This window comes from Callospermophilus lateralis, chromosome 1, assembly GCF_048772815.1.
Source record: "Callospermophilus lateralis isolate mCalLat2 chromosome 1, mCalLat2.hap1, whole genome shotgun sequence".
NCBI lineage: Eukaryota > Metazoa > Chordata > Mammalia > Rodentia > Sciuridae > Callospermophilus > Callospermophilus lateralis.
The window spans coordinates 199664726-199679222 of record NC_135305.1 but is presented as its reverse complement, the minus strand read 5'-3'; the positions used below and the strand labels follow the sequence as shown (position 1 = coordinate 199679222).

Sequence of the window (14497 nt, the reverse complement as noted above, 5' to 3'; positions counted from 1 at the left end):
GGGTCAGCATCTTGCTGACTACATGTGGCTTCCCCTAGAAGCATTAGGGACATTCCCCTCTCCAGTCACTTTCTTCTTTGCAGAATGTGCACTGGTTGGCTTCCTGCTTTCTAGGGTCGTCTTGATCTTCTTGATGAGCAGATTGGGTGACTCACCGGACACAGAGAGGGTTCCTGTCTTTCCTTGGATCGTGGCTGACCCTAGAGGGCAAGGGCCAAGTATTGGCTGCTTTTCTTCTTGACCCTTTTACTTCCCTTGACTTTAGTCTCCAAGTTTTTGGTATAGGCCAGTTTCGCCAGTATTAAAGTGGGAGTAATGGGTTTTAATTTTACAGTATTTAATTGGGGTCAGTATTAACTGAATTCCAGTATTAACTGGAAGTCAGCCTTATATTCTGTGTGTCTTACAGATGATGACTTATTATTTCCAATTAACTCAGGTTGTTCTATTAGAAGGAGTACCTCTATTCCAGTGGATTGGGTTTCTCTGGAGGCTCAGCTTCTTCTGCCTTTGCTCAAGACACCGCAGCCCCGGGCGTGGATTTAAGTTTCAGAGCTGCGTGGTGTTTATTCTTTCTGCTGCAAAGGCCTTGTCCAGCAGGCCAGGCCCCAGGGCGCCCCCCATGTCGGGGCAGTGGGTGGAGGTCGACGGTGGGATCATGGAAGGTGGCAGCCAGATCCTCAGGGTCTCCACCGCCCCCAGCTGTGTCCTGGGCCTCCCCTTGCGGGTGCAGAAGATCCAGGCAGGCCGCAGCACGCAGGGCCTGAGTATTATGACCTGAAAGCCTCAACATTTATCTGGACTGGAAATGATTGGAGATTTGTGTGATGGGCAACTGGAGGGGGCAGAAATTTGTTCAACTGAAGTAACCTTCACACCAGAGAAGATCAAAGGTGGAATCCATACAGCAGATACCAAGACAGAAGGGAGTGTGTGCCTCTTGATGCAGGTTTGAATGCCATGTGTTCTGTTTGCTGCTTCTCCATCAGTACTTGGTTTGAAAGGTGGAACTAATGCTGAAATGGCACCACAGATCGACTACACCGTGATGGTCTTCAAGCCAATTGTTGAAAAAATCGGTTTTAATTTTAATTGTGACATCAAAATGAGGGGCTGTTATCCTAAAGGTGGTGGTGAAGTGATTGTTCGAATGTCACCAGTTACACAGTCAAACCCAATAAATTTGACGGATCGTGACTCTGTGACTAAGATATATGGAAGAGCTTTTATTGCTGGTGTTCTGCCATTTAAAGTAGCAAAAGATATGGCGGCAGCCGCTGTGAGATGCATCCATCAGAAAGGAGATCAGAAATCTATATGTTAACATCCAGCCTGTTCAGGAACCCAAAGACCAAGCATTTGGCAATGGAAATGGAATAATAATTATTGCTGAGACATCCATAGGCTGTTTGCTGGATCATTGCTTGGGAAACGAGGTGTAAATGCAGACAAGGTTGGAACTGATGCTGCTGAAATGCTGTTAACTAATCTTAGACATGGTGGAACTGTGGATGAGTTTCTGCAAGACCAGCTGATTATTTTCATGGCATTAGCCAATGGAGTTTCCAGAATAAAAACAGGACCAGTTACACTCCATACACAAACTGCTATACATTTTGCTGAACAACTAGCAAAGGCTAAATTTACTGTGAAGAAATCAGAAGATGAAGATTACTCTAAAGACACTTATATTATTGAATTCCAAGGAATTGGAATGAGAAATCTAAATCTATAGGGTATGTACCTCTTAAATGATACCCCAGTGATGTATTGCACTAACTTATTTCATGTATGCTACAAAACAGCGAATATTATTAAAGGGACTGACTAAATTTGGATATGAAATATGTTCTAGATTTACTGAGAATGCTTCATCAAATTGATCTTACTTAAATATCTCCTGAGATATGGGCAATAAAATGTAAGAATTGATGGATATGTATGATAGTCAATTTCAATATTAAATTATTAAAATATTCTTTATACCTGAAAAAAAGGAGTACCTCTGCAAAACATCAACAGGTAACAGAATTATAGTTTACAAGAAAAATATAAAATAAAATTCATAATAGCAAAAACATATTCAGTTTGTATAATAGCTATGATCCAAGAAACATAATTTTCATAATCCCAAACCTCACTTAGTTATATATTATATCGCATGTTTATTTCAAGACCACAGTAGTCTTTACAATAAAAAATTATCCTTTGAACATAACTTTAAATGAGTATAAGTCTAGCCTACTTTGGAACCATTCTAACATGGAGTAAGGTGAGAGGCAGAGTCCTAACTATGGTGAGGTGGGGTTCTTGATAAATCTTAGATAAAGTTTATTTTATTTCTGAAGCTGATCTTTGCCTCTTTCTTAAATAGCATTTTACAAAGTTCTCACATATTGGTTCCTGAGTCTATATGAACATCTGTTAACAAAATACAATATTACATCTGAGACATGAATCAAACAAGCTCCTAACCCCTTTTTTTTGGGAGAGTGGCAAAATGTTTTCATTTTTCACAATGTTAATCTTTAAACAGATTGGACTCTCATCATTCAAAAATACATTCAATTTTCCACCCCCGTGTAAAAAGTAACACAAAATTTTATATACATCCTGTTGATAACAGGTTACTTTTATCCAGTTATAGAACATTAAATGACATAAGTAGCCAATTAAATTGGCTATTTCCATAAATCCAGAATTGCCATTACAGACAAGTTTAGTTTGGAGGGAGGAACTGATGTGACTCCATTTTTGAGAAACCAGCATCTACCTCAGAGCAAAGCCTGTCCAAGGAAGGGGGCGTGACCCTTGTCCTTGGAAAAACCCACAAAGCACTCCTAAGCACATACCCACCCTGATGAGTTGTTTGTCTACAGATAACAGGAAAGATCTGTGGTGCCAGATATCCCTGACTCAGTTAGGCTAGGTGAGGATCCATAACAACCCCCTAGCAACCACCAATCAGCATGAGACAGGGAAAATACCTGGGATGCCAGATGACCCTCCACTAGTTTATGATGGTTAATAACATGTTGGGAAACCATGTAGTTTAGCACGTACACCCCTCATGGCTTAAACCAATCAGTTCAAAGGAATCCCCCTCTTGTACTAACCAATCACCCCTACCCAACTTGTTCCCGCCAGTGAATGTTAAGAGTTGTTGTTTGATTTTCCCGTGGTAAAGAATGATTTGCTGTGTGATGTTGTGACGTTTAGAGTATCCCCCAAAACTAATAAATCTCACTGAACAAAGGACCTGGACTCACTCCCTGGGATTGCTGCGTTGGAAATGGTTCCGAGTCCAGGTTCGAGCTTGCAATAAAGATTCTTGTGTGATTGCATCGGATTCGGCTCCTGGAGGTCTACTGGGGTCCCATGAATCTGGCATTACAGGAGGATCTAGCTTGGTAAAGTGTTCTCCTAGGCTTTATATTTTAAAACTTGGATACTAGAAGGACATGAATATATTTAATACATGAAGAAGTAATAGCGTCACAATTGCACGAATGTCCTTATATTAACTAGGTTTAATTTTCATAGCAAAATTCAGAATCCACAGATAATTACAGGTTTACATGTTGTAGGGACAAACGAGGCAAGGCACCGAAGATAGCAGGAAACAGTTTTATTTGGCTGCAGCCAGGTTCAGAGGGTACAGCCTTTGCTGTAATCAATCAATCCCCTGAACCCCGAGTTCAGGGAGTTTCAGAGTTTTATACCCAGCGTGTAAGGGGAGGGGCTCAGAAGTTCACAGTCTGCAGAAGTTCACATAAAAGCAGCTTTTTCTTTCACTGTTCTGAGCAAGTTAACTCTTCAAGGACAACACCTGAGAAGGGGAGAGCTTCATCTCCCCTTTCTTTCCTCCCCCTGCCAGCTGTTACCATGGGCCCATTTGTAACTTATCTTAAAAATGTAGACATCTCTGTGAAGCCCAGCTCAAGGCCAGAGGCCTTGTTTGCACATTTCAACAAAGTACTATACTGGATACATTTGTGAAAAACTAGTAGGGGGTGTCCAGCACCTGGAACGCTGGTATCTTCCCGGCCAGTGGCCAAGTAAAACAGGGCAACACGAAAATAGGAAGTTTATTTACATTGGACTCTTTCTCAGAGACTCTTTTGCTGATAATCCTAAAACCAGCCATGGTGAAGAGGGCTTTTCTGTGGAGAAAGGGGGTGCCACTTTATACAGAGTTTAGTAGTACTAGCAAAAATCAAGGATAGCCTTAAACCTCTTATACATTTAGAGAACAGTGTTAATGATCAAATGTAGACTTAGTCAAAGCAGACATGTATAAACCATTTTTTCAAATGGCAGTATGGCCCTTTTATGCCAGATGCAATGTAAAAAATAGAGCACTTGTTGGTTAAACCTACATGAACTTTCATTTATAATATTACAGAACATTTAGATAGGGTTCACACAAACCTATTTAGTTTCAGAAGCACACATATTTTGAGTCACATATATTTAGGTTATTCATTAAAGTCAAGTCTGGTTAAAATTGAAAGTCATCAGTTTCTCTGACAAAGAAAAATTCTAAAAGCAATGAACATTACACTTGAAATATTTTTTATCTCTCAAGACTTGCAGAAATTGGTACTCATCAGTATGAGGGTTTTGTTTGTTTTTGAACAGGCAGAATAGGCCTATTGTAGGGTATCAGGCAAAGCTGACTCAATTCACATTTTAAAAATTTGTCCGAAGAGAATGAATCCCCATTAATGCCTCTCTCTTAAGCTGCCTCTCTCTTAAGGGGTGACTCCCGACCCCTGCAAGTTATTTTCTCCTAAAACAGAATCTTAGTTCAGATAACATTGATCAACTTTCTCAGGGTCCCTGTCTCAGGATGAAAAGAGCTTACTTAGTTTTAGCTGACCTATAGATCTTTTTCTTTTCTTAGGAGGCACTTACAAATGAAGTTGTTGCCTTTGGAGTGAGACTGTTATCTATCTATACATTGAATTTACATAACAAATTTTATCTTAGGAGAGGGATCAGGACAATCTGGCATATACAAAAAACTGTGACTTTATCTTATTTTTCCCCTAGTTTGAATTCAAGGGGTTGGAGCACAGGATATCATTGACTAGTCTCCCTCATCACCATCATAATGTATCACCTTTAAGCTTTAAGTAGTTCCCCACTGTCAATTATACCCTGAGATATTCCCCCCCATTTCCATATGTCACACACACCCACACCACCACACACACACAGACATACACATCTTGAAGGTCACATTGATCATACGGAGACTGTCAGGGACCTCTCTCTAGAGAAATCATCAGGGCCATATATGGGGACTCTGGGAGGTCCTTGTATTTTAGATCTGTGGGCAAAAGGCAGGGTTTCACCCAGAAGTGTCCCCTGGTCAAATGGGGCATCCTGTCAGATCTAAAAATGGGAGACTATTTTGTCTCCAGGTTGTAATTTAAGAGCACTGGAGCCCATTGCTATGTTCTTTGTGACTGGATGCTTTCACCCCGAGCCCCCTGAGAAAAGCTAGTTGATCATTAGACAGTGAGTGTAACAGACCCCAAATAAGATTTTTTCAAATGTGAAGGCAACTCTGTGAGGCTAACTAATAGAGGTGTTGATTTCTTTTCATATATTTGTTAACCATTCATATTTCTTCTTCTGCCAAGTGCCTGTTCAGTTCCTTTGCCCATTTATTGATTGGGTTATTTGTTTTTTTGGTGTTAAGTTTTCTGAGTTTTTATATCCTGGAGAGTAATGCTCTATCCGAGGTACAGGTGGCAAAGGTTTTATCCATTCTGTAGGGTCTTCACATTCTTGATTGTGTTCTTTGCTGTGAAGAAGATTTTTAGTTTGAGACCATCCCATTTATTGATTGATTCTTGATTTTACTTCTGTGCTTTAGGAGTTTTGTTGAGGAATTTGGTTCCTAAGCCACCTCAGTCCCTCCCTTTACTCTCAGGAATGGCTCCTCTGTTTCCACCTGAGGCATACTCAAACTTGCCCATCCCCTAACTCTCTGGTAGTCAGCTCTCAACATATTTGCCTTACATCTTCAGCATGGAAGTGGGTTGCTTAGAGTGCCAGGCCTTGTCCAAAAGAAAGCTGGAGCAGGAACTGTTCCTGGGTCCTATCTGGCATGCCCATTTTGTTACCAAAAGCTCATCCTTTTCTCAGATGCCAATCCAATAATAAGGACACGGTTTAAGAAAAGTAAAAAGAAGACTTATTGCTTTGTTAGCAAAGGAGAAGAACGGGCTAAGATTCTGCCCATAAGGGAAAACAGAGGGATTTTATTTTTTAAATATTCCTCTTTTTCAGTTGTAGATGGACACAATACCTTTATTTTATTTGTTTTTATTTTTATGTGGTTCCAGGGATCGAACTCAGCCTCATGCCAGGCAAGTACTCTACCACTGAGCCACAACCCTGGCCCCAACAGAGGGCTTTTAAAGAAACTCTTCGGGGGCTATATCCAGGTTACCCTGAGAGGGGATTCCAGGTGTTCCCTAATGGTGTGTTGAAATTTACTCATTCATTTGGGAGATAGTCACTTCCTTGATCTTCAGGTGACATCTCCTTCCCATGGCAGGTATATGCTCAAGGACAGAGAATTCAAGGTGATCTTATGCCCCACCCCCAGGTTAGGGAGGGGGAGAGGGAGAAGAGGAAAATAAAACACATGTCTCTTAAAATAAGCAGGAAGGGCTATATTCAAAAGGTGACGTAGACCCCTGTTACAGTGTGGCACTGTTCAAGATGGCCGACAGCAGAATCCTGGCAGCACTTTCTTGTTTTTATTTTCCCCTCCACTTCAGTTGTCCCTACTCAGTCCTCTTCCCACTCTTTTCCTCCAAGAACCCTCTGTTTCAATCACTTTATTTCATTTATTGATTTTCTTACCACCCCAGCATCTTCCCTTTCAGAGCTCACCCTTTACTTTCTGTCCTTTGAGTCTTCTGGTTTCATTCCCTAAGTGTTCTTCCTTTGTTCCTTTGCCTTCCCATGAGAATCAGTTTCCCAGTTTGAATGCAAATTTCTTAGCCATCCTGCTCAATATTATTTGGCCCTGGCACTAATTTCATATGATAATAAACTGACTGTCATGAATACTAATTTGGAATTTAGCTAGTTGTTTCATGACGTTGGTCTCATTACTTATACATAGAGTTTATTTATTCATTCATTCCACGGGCATTGTGTCAGCTGAGTGCCAGGGGGCTGGGAACATAGGATGATTATGATAAACTCCTAGACTTTGAGGTACTCACTGTATAGATGACAAATAGTTATAAATCAATGTGACAAGAGCTATAACAGAGGCTAAATAAGGAGCACTGAGAAGGAAGTGGTGACAGTGGAGAGGCTGGACTGGGTGGATGGGTCAGTCCAGGTTTACATTTGGGAGGAGATGACAGAGATGAGTCAGTCATAACAGGGGTTTTGGAGTTTGCCAGATAGAAGAGAGTGGGAAGGCCATATCAGGCTATAAAAATAACAACATGTGAAAATCCAATTAGTTCCTCAAACTCTCTGGGGTTCAGTGAGGTCAGGTTCAACCAAATGGAGGAAAGCTCCGGGTTTGACTCAGCTTATCAACTAGACCTAGTCTAGGTGTTTGCTTTCGTTAGTGGTAATAAACTTTCCACCTTATCTGGCTTTTCTGTGATTGGGTGTTATTTGGTGTATATTGTATTAGTATTAAATTAGTTGGATAGGAATTTTCACATAAGACAATTAAGTTTTCCAGACTATAAAAAAATATCTAAAGATTTTTTGGGGGGCTGGGGATGTGGCTCAAGCGGTAGTGTGCTCGCCTGGCATATGTGCGGCCGGGGTTCGATCCTCAGCACCACCATACAAAAACAAAGATGTTGTGTCCGCCCAAAACTAAAAAAATAAATATTAAAAAATTCCCTCTCTCTCTCTCTCTCTCTCTCTCTCTCTCTCTCTCTCTCTCTCTCTCTCTTAAAAGAAAAAAAAGTTTTTTTTTTGTTTTTTTTTTTTAACATCAAGTCCACCATCTCCATGGCAGCAATTAGCCAGAGCCACTTTAGTAGGAGCCTAGCAGACTCTTAGACTCTTATTGCAGTTTGCTGCAGACTTTTCCTCTTTCTGGTACTTATACCTGGCCAGATATACTCAGTTGTGATACTTACCTGGCCCCTGAGGCAGCTGAATTTGTGAGCTCCATTTTGACACATTTAGGGGCTCCAGTTATAAGAGTTGGCTGGGATTCTTAAGAAGCCCAATGCAGATCCCTTTCCTAGAGTGGTCAGGAAGTGGAAATAGGGCCCAGGAGCTGGAGCTGGCCCAGATGCTAAGGTTGGTTGGGTACAGTGTGACTCAGAGGGGGATGGGTAGGAACTCAGGGAGAGAAATGAGGCAGCAGCACACAAGGAAGAATGATGAATAAACACCCTCAGGGCCCATTTCTTGAAACTTGATCCTGATCTGTGAGGGTGAGAATTTAGGTTAACCTGACTGTCTTGGGAGCACAGAGTACAAATAGACAAAGGTTTCCCAAGTCCCTGGCTAACTCACAGCTGCCCCTGGGGCACCCTTTGGACCAAAGGATATCATAATGGTACTTGGTCCACTTTCAGGAGGACAGACTTACTGCTGTCTCAGAGCTACTTTTTCAGGGAATTATGGGGTTCTAGGTACTGACAACATGGTCTAGAAGGAAAGTATAGAGTCTGGGTGGCATAGCCCCAGAGAGCAGTAGACTCTTTACCCACTAGGGATAGGTATGATGAGAGGACATCCAGAGTTCTGGACTCTCATAAAGTCCAGGATCAGGACTGAAGTGTTGACAGGCACAGGGGCACTTGGGTTACTGTAGGTAAGGAGGTCTGAATTAATTTTCTAGATTGATTGTATCAAAGTGCCACAAATGCATGGCTTAAAGTGACAAAAACTTAAGATATTTGATCAAGTCCTATCAATAATCATTTTTTTAAAATGTATCCACTGCATTGTCTACATTTTTCCTATTTATTTATTTATTACATAGATGACAATAGTGGAGGGCATTACATTCATAATTATCAGCACATTTTTTGTAACTCTGTATATAAAATATGTAAACGCCAAATTATGCCATTATACATGAGCTCTCTTATTTTTTTTGCATACAATTCTTAATATACCTTCATACCACCATTTATCATATCTCTGTTCATATATAAGGTATGTTAACACCAAATTCACATCTTCATACATGTATTTTGTATAATGATGACCCACTCCTTCCATCATCCACACAAACTCTGCTCAAGATAAAACTTGCTTGAAGAGAAGTGTGCGTGGCAGCGGTACTTGGGGATCACCATGGGCAGAACTCCTTGCCTAGACTGTGGTAGTTATCAGAATAGAATGACAAAGTTCAGGATCAATTTTTTTTTTGCCTTTCTCTCTCTGTCTCTCTCTCTCTCTCTGTCTGTGTCTCTCTGTCTCTATATAACTCTCTCTCTCTTCTTTCTATCTCTGTCTCTTGTGCATGCATGCACACATACACAAATAACTGAAGATTTCAATTATAGATATATTGATGGATAATGTAAACTTGGGAGTATTGAGCCAAATAATTGTAACCCTGAAAGTATACATGTGCAGAAAGAGTATGAATCATACATTCCCTATCACACTGATGTTTTATTTCATTGTTTGCCCTAGAGCAGGTTTTCTGTGTAATGTAATAAAATCTACTGAACACTCTAAAATTAGTTTTGTGTGTGACAGGCACAAAGAGAATTAACATATTGATATCTTGTTTATGAATAAGTTTAAAGTAAAAGAAACTGTATTTATTTATTTATCTCTATGTTTTGGATTATTTCTTTTAAGTTTGATAAAAATAGGCCAAAAAGCAATTTTCTATTTTTTTAAGTTGTTGTTGTTACTTTCTTTTGTTGTTTAAGTTGTATAACTGTGCTTAGCAATACATACAAAGAGAAAAATCAGTTTTACCTGAACAATTTAATATATCTATCAGAAAGTATACTATATATTCATAATGCAGTATTACCCAGACATAAGTAAAAATAAATTGGATGATGTGTTGTAAGTAAAGAAAGACACAGAAAACTATTACATCTTTTATTCATGATAACCAAAATAAAATTTTGTTAAAATAGAATATTGATTACTATAGCTAGGGTGGGTAATAAGGTATCAAAGATGTAATAAGTATATATTGATATTATTAATATATGTGAATGTATGTATAAAATATTACACTGAATCACATTAATGTGTATACTTTTATGTTAATAAAATCCATCATCTCACATAATTACTTTATTCTGTATTAAGCACACCTAAAATTCTACTGTCTTTGGGATTTTCAGAATTTGATGCAGTACTGTTAACTATAGTCCTCAAATACACAATATTCTTTTTGTATGCAAAAAAAATGACAAAAACTTATTTTCTCACAGTTCTGTGTGGTAGAAGGTCACAATCAAAACATCAGTAGGATTGGTTCCTTCTAAGGGTTCTGAGGGAGGGTCTATTCTATAGTTTCTGGTGCAGCTGAGAATCCTTGGCATTCCTTGGCTTGTATATATGTCACTCCAATTCTATCTTCATATGATGTTCTCCCTGTATGTCTGTGTCTTCACATGGACATCTTCTTATAAGGACACCAATCACACTGGATTAGGGGCCTGCACTACTCTAGGACGATCTCATTATAACATTCTATCTGTGACAACTGTATAATCATGCATAGCAACAACATTTTGGTCAACAATGGACTTTATATATAACAGTGGTCCCATGAAATTATAATGGAGCTGAAAATTTCTAGTCACCTGATGATATTATATCCATTATAATGTCATAGTACAAGGTATTACATGTTTTTGGTGATGCTGGTGTAAACAAATTTACTACTCTGCCAGTTGGATGAAACTATAGCATACACAATTATGCATAGTACATAACACTTGATAATACTATTACTGGTTTATGTATATACTATACAATTTTTGTTGTTGTTTTAGTGTACTGTAGAACCGTGCTGTATTATACTGATAGTATCCTCATACATCTTGTGTTTACTGTTTCGCTTGATTACATCTTATATATATATATATACCATATATCATTATATAAATAATACATGTGTGTGTGTGTGTGTGTGTGTGTGTGTGTGTGTGCGTATACAGACACCATATATAGGCTACACATCCTAGGTGTGTAACTAGGACTGTTTAAGTATATGATGTTTAAATGGGACAAAATTGCTCAACATCTCTCAGAACATCTTACCAATGTTAAGTGACTCATGATTGTATCTCCAAACAAGGTCACATTCTGAGGTGCTGGGGATGAGGACTTCAACATATATTTATTGAGGGAAACAATTCAGCTTACCACAGAATATGTCAAGAAGTCACAGGTAGTGACAAGAGAGGTAGGACTCATGTTCACAGAACCCACTTTTTGTCCAGGCTTCCTGCAGATTGGGAACAAGGTGAATTGCTTCCTCAAGATCAATATGTTCTCATTGACTCTTGCTAACAATCAACTCTTGCTATCATCTAACGTCATGATGCCCCAGTCCCTCTGCCTCTGCTTCCATTGCCCCCTCCATCTCTCCTTTTCCTTTCCCAATCAACTGCCTTCATTCTGTGTATCTTTCTTTACCAGGTGGCTTTCATTGTCTCTAGTTCTAATGGTCCCCTCTAGCTGCCTTCTCTCATTGTTTTTCATCTTTTGCTATCACTACCATTTGCATGGTTCTCCATTCTAATCTCCAGTTCAAATAATTGAGAGATGGCCCGATTAGCAAGTCTCTGTTGGAATAGCTTTCTTGCCAGTTTGACTCAGGAGGAACTGGCTAGTCTGTACACTGGTGACCCTAGAATAGGCGCCTGTCCATTTGGCCCAAGTAGCTGTATCCAGAGTGGGTTCTCATGGTACAAACCATGGTTAGTTATGATGGTGGAAGCATCACCACGTAGTTTATTAGTAGGTGACTAAAGGCAGGACAATGGTCTAATGCTTCTTCAAAGACAAGGTTTCCCAACATTGACATCTTGGGCTGGATGATTCTGTTCTGTGGGAGATCAACCTGTGCATTGTAGGATGTTTAGCAGCATCCTTGGCCTCTACCTGGCAAATGCTAGCAGTGACCTCGCCTGAAAAGTATGACAAGTGAAAATGTTTCCAGACATTGCCAAATGTTCACCAGGGGTAAACCATCCCTTGTTGAGAACCATCCCTGATTATATGGGAATGGGAAGCATCAGGTGCATGTAGTAAGTACTGGGAGTGTGAAGGCTAAAAATAATATAACTGTCTCTTTAGGGTTGGACCAGAGACTGAGAGGAGCAGCTCCTGCTATGAGGAAGGAGTTGAATGGAGTGTGGTGAGTGCCATATGAATAGCTGAGTTCATTCAAAACAAGGAGAGAAAACAGAGTATCCAGTGTGAGGGTGGTTGGGTGGGGGAACCTGCATAGGTTTGAATGAGATGATCATGGGTTTACTCTCTGCATATAGATTTTTGAGAATGTGCCATTCTCTGTGTGGGTGTAGGTATCTGTTTCAGAAAAACTAGGTCTTTGTGTAAGAGAAATTACTGCCAAAGGCAGAAGGCACTGAAAGACTGAAGGAAAAACCAGATAGATCCAGGATTGTAGAAAGTTCAGTATACTAGGGACTTATTAGACAGAATTAGCTTTGGTGGCAGCAGAACAGGAGGATTCCCACAGTCCAATGAAGGAGCAAAGGCTAAGCTAGACAAAGAGGGCTGTGGCCAACCTGGATGTACCTGTTTTTTCTTGAAAACTATTCATATGCCAAATGTCAGTTATGAAACAGTCTGAACAAGGTACAGTGGCATGTGCCTGTCATCCCAGCTACTTGGGACGCTGAGGCAGGAGGATCACTTGAACTCAGCCAGCCTGAGTCACCTTTTTATTTTTTAATTTATTTTTTAGAAGTAGTTGAACATAATACCTTATTTTTTAATTTTTATTTTTATGTGATGCTGAGGATCGAACCCAGGGCCTCACACGTGCTATGTGAGCACTCTACCGCTGAGCCACAACCCCAGCCCGGAGACCCCACCTTTAAAAAAAAAAAAAGTTTGGGAATCAGTGACTGGTATGTACAATGCTCAGCTGACTATCTTAATGACTTTGTTTTTCTGTAGGGTTTTGAATGCATGCTGTAGGCAAGATGGCTGTAGTTAATATCAAGCTGGATGCCTATAGTATCTGTGTGAGAGCATAAATATTCATATGTCTTGAGGTTACATAACCCATATTGCATGTCCTTTGTTATCAGGATAAATTAGTTTCATCTATGACACAACTGATATTCACAGAAAGTTACACGGAGTAAGAATCAGTTTCACTGAAGTTGGAAGAATTTGCTTTCTGTTTTCTTTCTGTTGTATAGACCTGCCTATCTCCTGGCATATGCTAGGCATGTGTAATATGTAATGTAAAATACAATGTCCCCAGTGATCTCCAGTGACACCCTTCTTCAACATCAGAGTACAGGATAGACTGAGCTCAGAGTTCAAGCCCGTTCTGAGCGTGTTTCTTTCTTCTAGTCTCAGCAATTTGACCAACTGGTTGTATAGTAAACTGCTTTATCTTTCATTTCTTTACTTGTCTTTTATGTAAAATGGATATGATTAATACCCTTCTTAGAGGACTGTTTTTGATAGAGGACTGTTTTGAAAATAACTTACATACATTATCTTAAGGACTTAAGAAATATTGCTATACAAATGTTGAAAAAAAAATAAATTGTACTTCCTCATATACATGGCATTATGTAAGCTCTTTCTTTTAAAGAAAGTCAACTCATATTTATTTATGTACAGTCATGCGTTTCTTAACAACGGGACATGTTCCAAGAAATGTATCATTAGGCAATATTGTCACTGTGCTAACATCACAGAGTACACAAACCTAGATGCTATGGGTCAGTCACCTGACATTGTCTTGTGATGCAATCAAGAGACACAATAATCAAGAGATGGTTGGGGCTGCTGTCAGTATGATTATGGTATATCATTTCACAGTAATTTTTTTTTTAGTAAGTAGAAGGAGTACATTCTAAAATAATGATAAGTCAGGTACAGTGGCACAGGTCTGCAATCCCAGTGGCTTATGAGGCTGAGGCAGGAGGATTGCAGATTCAAAGCCAGCCTCAGCAATTTAGCAAGGCTGTAAGCAACCTAGTAAGACCCTGTCTCTAAATGGAAAATTAAAAGGGCTGGGGAAGTGGCTCAGAGGTTAAGTGCCCTTGGATTTAATCCTCAGTAACACCCACCCCCAAAATAAATAAAATAATGATATAATGCTTAGTATAGTAAACACATAATCCAGTAACACAGTCACTTATTAATATTAAGCATTATGAGCTGGGTGTGGTGGTGTGTGCCTGTAATCCCAGAAGCTCAGGAGGCTGAGGCAGGAGGATCATGAGTTCAAAGCCACCCTCAGCAACAGTGAGGTACTAAGGAACTCAGTGAGACCCTGTTTCTA

The 14497-nt window shown here is 39.7% G+C and overlaps 1 pseudogene; it reads left to right on the top strand.

The window, feature by feature from the left end:
- The first annotated feature begins 622 nt into the window (after positions 1–622).
- Positions 623–1735, top strand: LOC143409000 (RNA 3'-terminal phosphate cyclase pseudogene; annotated as a pseudogene).
- The last annotated feature ends 12762 nt before the right edge of the window (positions 1736–14497 follow it).